Below are 8,269 nucleotides of genomic sequence, written 5' to 3' on the forward strand. Positions count from 1 at the left end.
CAATGTTGGGGTACATGCTCATGTGGTTCCTTCGCAACCATTGAACCACGAACCCCTTTGCCAAGATCCAACGGGTGAGCCAGTCCCGTGTGTCCGGTAGAGATGTCACGGCTGATTGTGGCGGCCTGGGGAGGGGGATGGGGGGTGGGAGGCTCCTGCCAATGTGAGTCCTGTTGCTACTTGTCTATGCCACTAGCCGCTTTCGCGCTACAGAGTTCCTGACGTATTTTCGATAGCGCCACATCCCATACAGAGCTCACTTGGAAACGACTGTCCCAGTTCGACAATCGTCATGGAGTCCTACCTCTCTGACGACCGAATTACAGAGCCGGTTGGCACCGCGCAGCACCTTCGTTAATGACGTGCTCTGCCACTCCTGCCTTGTCGGTTTTGCCTGAGGTAACGCTTCTCACTTATTCTGAACAGTGCCAGGAAGTGAACGACTGAGTCCGGCCGGTGTTATGCATGCCACACACTCTGTTGATTTTGTAGATGCAAGGTTATACGTAAGCATGTTTAGGATTTGAGCCAGCTAATCATACTCTTCAACCTGACAGTAAGAAAATAGATTTATGCTAGCCGCAAAGGCGAAGGTCCCGAGTTCGAGTCGCGATCCAGCATACAGTTTTAATGTGCCAGGAAGTTTCGTATCAGCACACACTCCGCTGCAGAACGAAACTCTCATTCTAGATTAAAGCTTTTGCACTGTCCTGACAGTCTTAGCTGTGGCTGGCCCTTCATACAGAAGGAACGCCAGGTGCATTCTTCTCTCTTCTGGATTCTTATCTTTCATCTTGCTCTGCTGGTGAGAGCGTCTTGTTTGTGTCTCCAATTAGCCGTTCTTGCAAATTATTTCCTTCAGAAACCCCAACTGGGAAGAGAGACTTCCCTTGTCCCATGCGGATTGCGTTTTGTGTACCACGATAGTGAGCACGGATTCCCGTTGCGCTGGACGATGGGAGCTATTGCAGTTTACATACATACAAACAGGTCCGCGTGTGTCTTCCTCTTATAGCGGAATGTCCAAGAGCGCCTTCAGGGTTCTTCTTTATCATAATATCTAGAAACGGTAGACATTTGTGTTCTTCTGCGTTCATGATGAACCTGACGTTGTCGTTGTTACTGTTAAGGTGGGGCAGGAATTCTTAAAGATTTTCTTCACTATGCTGCCAAACCGCGAATGTGTCGTCCTCATATCTAAAGAACGCCTCTGCTTTCATGCATGCTGATTTTAGAGCTAAATGTTTCAAATGGCCCTGAGCACTATGGGACTTAATATCTGAGGTCATCAGCCCCCTAAAACTTAGAACTACTACGCAAGATTCGAACCTGCGACCGTAGTGGTCACGCGGTTCCGGACTGTAGCGCCTAGAACCGCTCGGCCACAACGGCCGGGATTTTAGAGCTAAGTTCTCTAGTGTCCCATATATAGTTTACTGATACCTGTCACTAATGGGTATCCCATGGCTACTCTTCCTGTTCACAGAATTTTCCACCACATGGAAAACAGGTGGTGACGAGCACGTGTTGAAATAGTTGCAACGTGTTGCTGTCTAAATGACTCTATGGTTATACTGTGAAATCTCCTAACGGCGCTCGTACTCGTGTGAAGCGGTAAGTGGCGTCGAAGCTAAGTGGAACACCCTTGTCGAGCAGTATTTCTTGAAGCACTTTCACAAACGCTGTCGAGTGTGGACGATGACCAACGACAAGCTTTAACATCTGTGCCAGGTGTTTCACTATTCCATACTTTGGTGAACTTATAGTGTTCCCTTTTGGACATAATGGAACTCCATGTCTGTGTGTCTTCAGGAGGCCATCGTGGTCCTAGCGCTGCTCTGAGATACAGTATTCCGTCATACACTTGTCAAGTTCAAAGTTGATGAGAAATAAGATGATTTTGTTAGTAACAGATTGTGTAGGATCTTTCTGCAATAGCTTCTGTGACCTATCGTGTACTGGCATTTTAATCTCACGGCAACAGTCATCTAACCGTAACAACGAAGAACACCCTCGCATTGCCTTTGTCAACTGCTAGAACGACTGTTCCATTGAACTCACGGTGGGTATGTATAGTCCTGTGCTCTGCCGTTGAGACGTTACTCTTCGGCACTTTTGTTTTGCTAAGGACGTTGCGACAACACGACGCCACTGAGAAGTCGAGAAAAGTTCGTGAGTGAAATTCTCTCAGAAAGCCTTCCTTCCTATATAATACGAGGGCAGTTCAATAAGTAATGCAACACATTTTTTTTCTCGGCCAATTTTGGTTGAAAAAACCGGAAATTTCTTGTGGAATATTTTCAAACATTCCCGCTTCGTCTCGTATAGTTTCATTGACTTCCGACAGGTGGCAGCGCTGTACGGAGCTGTTAAAATGGCGTCTGTAACGGATGTGCGTTGCAAACAACGGGCAGTGATCGAGTTTCTTTTGGCGGAAAACCAGGGCATCTCAGATATTCATAGGCGCTTGCAGAATGTCTACGGTGATCTGGCAGTGGACAAAAGCACGGTGAGTCGTTGGGCAAAGCGTGTGTCATCATCGCCGCAAGGTCAAGCAAGACTGTCTGATCTCCCGCGTGCGGGCCGGCCATGCACAGCTGTGACTCCTGCAATGGCGGAGCGTGCGAACACACTCGTTCGAGATGATCGACGGATCACCATCAAACAACTCAGTGCTAAACTTGATATCTCTGTTGGTAGTGCTGTCACAATTGTTCACCAGTTGGGATATTCAAAGGTTTGTTCCCGCTGGGTCCCTCGTTGTCTAACCGAACACCATAAAGAGCAAAGGAGAACCATCTGTGCGGAATTGCTTGCTCGTCATGTGGCTGAGGGTGACAATTTCTTGTCAAAGATTGTTACAGGCGATGAAACATGGGTTCATCACTTCGAACCTGAAACAAAACGGCAATCAATGGAGTGGCGCCACACCCACTTCCCTACCAAGAAAAAGTTTAAAGCCATACCCTCAGCCGGTAAAGTCATGGTTACAGTGTTCTGGGACGCTGAAGGGGTTATTCTGTTCGATGTCCTTCCCCATCGCCAAACGATCAACTCTGAAATGTATTGTGCTAAATGTAACGTTCCCTGGCATTTTCACAGTTTATTTGTACCATATACGCCGCTCTGGGCAAGTTGTATATACATCGTAATTATTCAACAAAAATATTACTGAATGTGGTATAAAATACGTTTGTCATTTTTATTATGTTTTATTGTAATATTTCTCTGTATTTAGGATAGGAATTTTTCTGTATTTAATATGTGAATGTAAAATGTGTCAGTATTTGCGGTATCAGAGATATAAAAATTTGCCAGAAGAGAATAATTTACAAAGAAATGTTAATAGTCGGGAAATGCTATATAAGGACTAAACATTATGTATTCTTTGGTCTTCTCTGATGAGACGCGATTGAGGTTGGACGCTGTGAAGAAGCTTTTAACGAATGTGTAGAAGTCTTTTGTCTCCGTCTGGACTTAGCCGCCATTAGACGATGTGTTACGAATTAATGTGAGTTGAATTGTTGTCTGAGCTAAATATATCAGTATTTATCAAAAGTGTGAATTATTTATGTAAATTAGCTTGCCCACGTCATCTATAAAATTTCTTTAAGAATTTTTCAGCATTTTTTAGCGGTGTTGCTGGGCTGTGCCGCGACCAACAATCGCAGATCTGAAGAGGCGGCACATTTAAAAAATTATCAAACCCGTAAATCGGGAACAGATGCATAAAAATCAATCGTGAATTAAGAAATTGTTCTTTCTTTTCAGTGATCCTGTGGCTGATAAAATTTGAATTAATTATACGTTTGTGCATTCGTAGGCGGATAGTTAATGTTAGTTAACACTGAAATTTAAACAGTTTGGTTCTTTAAAATAACTCAAATGCGTAGTGAAGTAGGTTTGATCAGTGATAAATGTCGGCTTGGCAATAATTACAACATTTTCTGCTGATAGAGATAATCTTGTGTTCTATGGCTATTGCCGGGATAAAATTCAGTAAAAATATTTAACAAAAAACCCACTGCATCAGGAAAGTGTATGCCAAGGCCGAATGATCTAAAGGACTCAATTCTCAACTAAATATTATTATCCAGTTAATATGAGTGCACGTAATATTTTTCTTTAAATGTACGTAATTCTTAAGAAAGTAAAATTTTTTATTACCACACGAAAATAAGAGAGTCGTTCTACAACAAAGTTCGCACGAAAGAAAATTAACTTAAAAGGCAAAAGATAAAATTTATTATTCATTCTTTAACGAAATTTAAAATCAACGTCAAAATATTTCGACAATTTCGTTAAATACTCTTCAGAAATTGAAGAAACGACTTCAGCGTGTTCGTAGGCACAAAAATCAGAACAAACTTCTCCTTCTTCATGACAATGCAAGACCTCACACAAGTCTTCGCACCCGAGAGGAGCTCACAAAACTTCAGTGGACTGTTCTTCCCCATGCACCCTACAGCCCCGATCTCGCACCGTCGGATTTCCATATGTTTGGCCCAATGAAGGACGCAATCCGTGGGACGCACTACGCGGATGATGAAGAAGTTATTGATGCAGTACGACGTTGGCTCCGACATCGACCAGTGTAATGGTACCGTGCAGGCATACAGGCCCTCATTTCAAGGTGGCGTAAGGCCGTAGCATTGAATGGAGATTACGTTGAAACATAGTGTTGTGTAGCTAAAAGATTGGGGAATAACCTGGTGTATTTCAATGCTGAATAAAACAACCCCTGTTTCAGAAAAAAATGTGTTGCATTACTTATAGAACTGCCCTCGTATATATCAATTACATTTAATATTGTGGTACTTCGTCGTATAGCCAGCTGGCTTTAGAAGAAATGGTGGTGGACCTTGACGAGAGTGGCGGCAGGATACGCATCCAGACATGAAATTGATACGTGGTGCTTACTGGAACTAAGGAAAATATGGAAGGGAAGACCCGCGAATACAACTTTATTTTCAAATAACCTGTTTATTTAACAATATATAAACTATGTTTTACACATAATCGAACCATTTAACCATAAAATTTTCTTTAACAAAATGAACAAATTTACAAAATTCTTTTGACCTTAAACCTTAAGTTGATTAAAAGCTTAATCTTTGAAAAAGAAATCTGAAGTGCTGTACTGCAAAACAGCAAACACTGTGACAATGATTACAAGACAGCCGGACCTTGAGCCCGCCCGTTATCTGGTGAAACAGCGGTGTTTACTACCGCGCTGGACACAGTATGTCTTATTAACTGCCCTTCTGCAACACATGAAAACTATATAAGCACCATTCATGACAAGAGTTATTCAGTTACTCAAAACACATGACATAACTTTTAGCTTGAAAGCTGAATGTCGACTAGTTTGGGGCTACGATGCGCACCTGTTCTTAAAGATTGAACAGATTAGCTAACAATATAACAATGGTAAGGCTTACATCAAAGCAACCAACGTCTTAATTTCAATCGACAAATAAGCTGCGGCTGGATCCCAATCCGTTCCCTCTGACAATTTTGTTGTGACTAAAGCCACGGTGACAGTTCGCTGTTAATATATTCAAAGTTAAACTGATTATCAGTTATCAAGACCGCTCTGCAGGAAGGTATTAAAGTATTGTTTCTGAACACTTATTACAAAATGGCTCACTCGGTGGAACCACAAGATCCAGCTAAAATATACCAATATAGAACCGGACTTTCAAACACAGAAACGAATAGCTTAGTACAACAGGTTGTTTAGATTATAACTAACGACTGAGAAATGCAATTACAATCAAAGATTTGAACCAGTTAACACTTAAATCCAACCATAAGGCCCTTCTTTGTTTAACGGCAACCTGTGCCTTAGTGCAATTGTTCCGGCTGTATTTACGACCAATAACTGATTAATTAGCACAATAATGATTGGTTACAAACCAGAAAGAGAAAGGAAAAGAAATATAATAGCGGGACAAAGTTTCCAACGAGAACTAGTGTCTTAGTGCAGTACCACTGCCTATATTTACGACCAAATAGCCGACCGAGTAAAACTCTGAGGGTCGGGTCCAAACCAGAAAGGTATCTAAAATGTGTAGCATATCTTAAGATTATAAATAATTGAGAACGTTAAGATGTCCATACTGACACAAGGACGAGGCGAATAAATCAGCACTCTTATGCTGATGTGAGAAGATTCAAAACTGCGCAAAAGAAAAACAACAACAACTTTTGGAAACTTTAAAAGGCATTTTCAGGCTCACACTCCTGAAAGGTGCATAAAGTAGACTTAGAAGTATGAAATCATAAGAGTCCTGACAGAACTGAAGCTGAGGAGTTAGGTTTTGGAAATTTGGAAGTTTGTGGTAAGGAATTGTTCAAAATGGCTCTGAGCACTATGGGACTCAACTGCTGTGGTCATAAGTCCCCTAGAACTTAGAACTACTTAAACCTAACTAACCTAAGGACAGCACACACATCCATGCCCGAGGCAGGATTCGAACCTGCGACCGTAGCGGTCGTGCGGTTCCAGACTGTAGCGCCTTTAACCGCTCGGCCACTTCGGCCAGCAAGGAATTGTGGGACCAAACTGCTGAGGTCATCGGTCCCTAAGCCCACACACTACTTAATATAACTTAAACTGACTTATGCTATGGACAACACACACACCCATGCCCGAGGGAGGACTCGAACCTCCGACTGGGGGTACCGCGCCGCGCGTGATTAGCCGTGTGGTCTGAGGCGCTGCAGTAATGGACTGTGTGGCTGGTCCCGGCGGAGGGTCGAGTCCTCCCTCGGGCGTGTTTGTGTTTGTGTTTGTCCTTAGGATAATTTAGGATAAGTAGAGTGTCAGCTTAGGGACTGATGACCTTAGCAGTTAAGTCCCATAAGATTTCACACACATTTGAAGATTTTTTGGGGGTTGCGCACGGACCGTGACAAGGCGCCTCAGAATGGGCGGCTATCCCGCGCGGCAGTGGGTTTTAGATTATACCCAACTAGATCAGGAGGTAAGAGCATTCCCCGCGAAAGACTCGATTTCCAGTCCGAAAGACAGTTTTTATCTCTCAGGAACGTTTAACAACAAAACACCGCTACGGAGTGAATTTTTCCGTCTGGAAATAACCACAAGTTTTTTGGCAAAGTAATTTCTCTGCAATATCGTTTGTGCTAGTCCACGAAGTTATACAGCCGAGCTAAGTGAGGTCTGGAAAGTCATAGTTCCTGACAGGATGATGATGTGAATGAGGGAGTTAATGAGGGAGTTCTTGACAGACTTGAGGATGTTAATGCTGGACCTGAGTGCCGCGTGCATAATTCATCTAGTAACAGCACTGCAGCACCCGTATTCTAGGGCTAGCGTCTTTCATTACTAATCACAACGTTCTGTGTCCTGGGTTCGAAACACTCTGCCGCTTAAAGTTTGATTAATAATCAGCACTGACGGCCATATACTTCCGGCATAAGAAGTCTCCCTCATTCTACCAATGGCGTTGTCAAAAAAGGGTGGAGGAGCGGACAGAAGTCAGGACACTGTCTTGTCCTTGGGGTGGGAAACACCCCATGTAGGCGGAAGAATCGGCTATTATTAACGGCATGAGGATGCAGAAGGCAATGGAGGCAACTGTATTAAAGACATATAACGTGTATCCACAGAACACATGGCCTGTAAGTGAAAAAGTGTGATGATGATCTCTCCATTGGCAAAAGATTCCGGAATAGCCTCATTCGCATCTCCGGGAGGGGACTGCCAAGAGGGAGGTGACAACGAGAAAAAGCGTAAGTAACCAACGAACCATCAAGTTCTACGAATCGGGGCGTGGAATGTCAGAAGCTTGAACGCGGTAGAGAAGCTAGAAAGTCTGAAAAGGGAAATGCGAAGGCTCAGACTAGGTACTGTAGGGGTCCGTTAAGTGAAATGGAACGAATACCAGCATTTCTGGCCAGATATGTATAGGGTAATATCAATAGCAGCCGACAGTGGTATAAAGGATGTAGGATTCGTCATGAATTGGTAGGAAGGGCAGAGAGTGCGTTACTGTAAACAGTTCAGTGACAGGATTGTTCGTATCAGAAGTGACGGCAAACCAACACTGACAATGGTAGTTGAGGTATACGTTCCGACGTCCCAATCTGAAGTGGGGAATGGGAAGGATTAGAGGAAAAGATTACAGGAGAACATGGGCAGAGAGGAGAAAGAATAATTGAATTCTGTGATAAATTTCAGCTAGTAATACCGAATACTCTGTTCAAGAATCACAAGAAAAGGATATAGACTTGGAAAAGGCCG

The sequence above is a fragment of the Schistocerca nitens genome, chromosome 1 (genome assembly GCF_023898315.1).
Source record: "Schistocerca nitens isolate TAMUIC-IGC-003100 chromosome 1, iqSchNite1.1, whole genome shotgun sequence".
NCBI lineage: Eukaryota > Metazoa > Arthropoda > Insecta > Orthoptera > Acrididae > Schistocerca > Schistocerca nitens.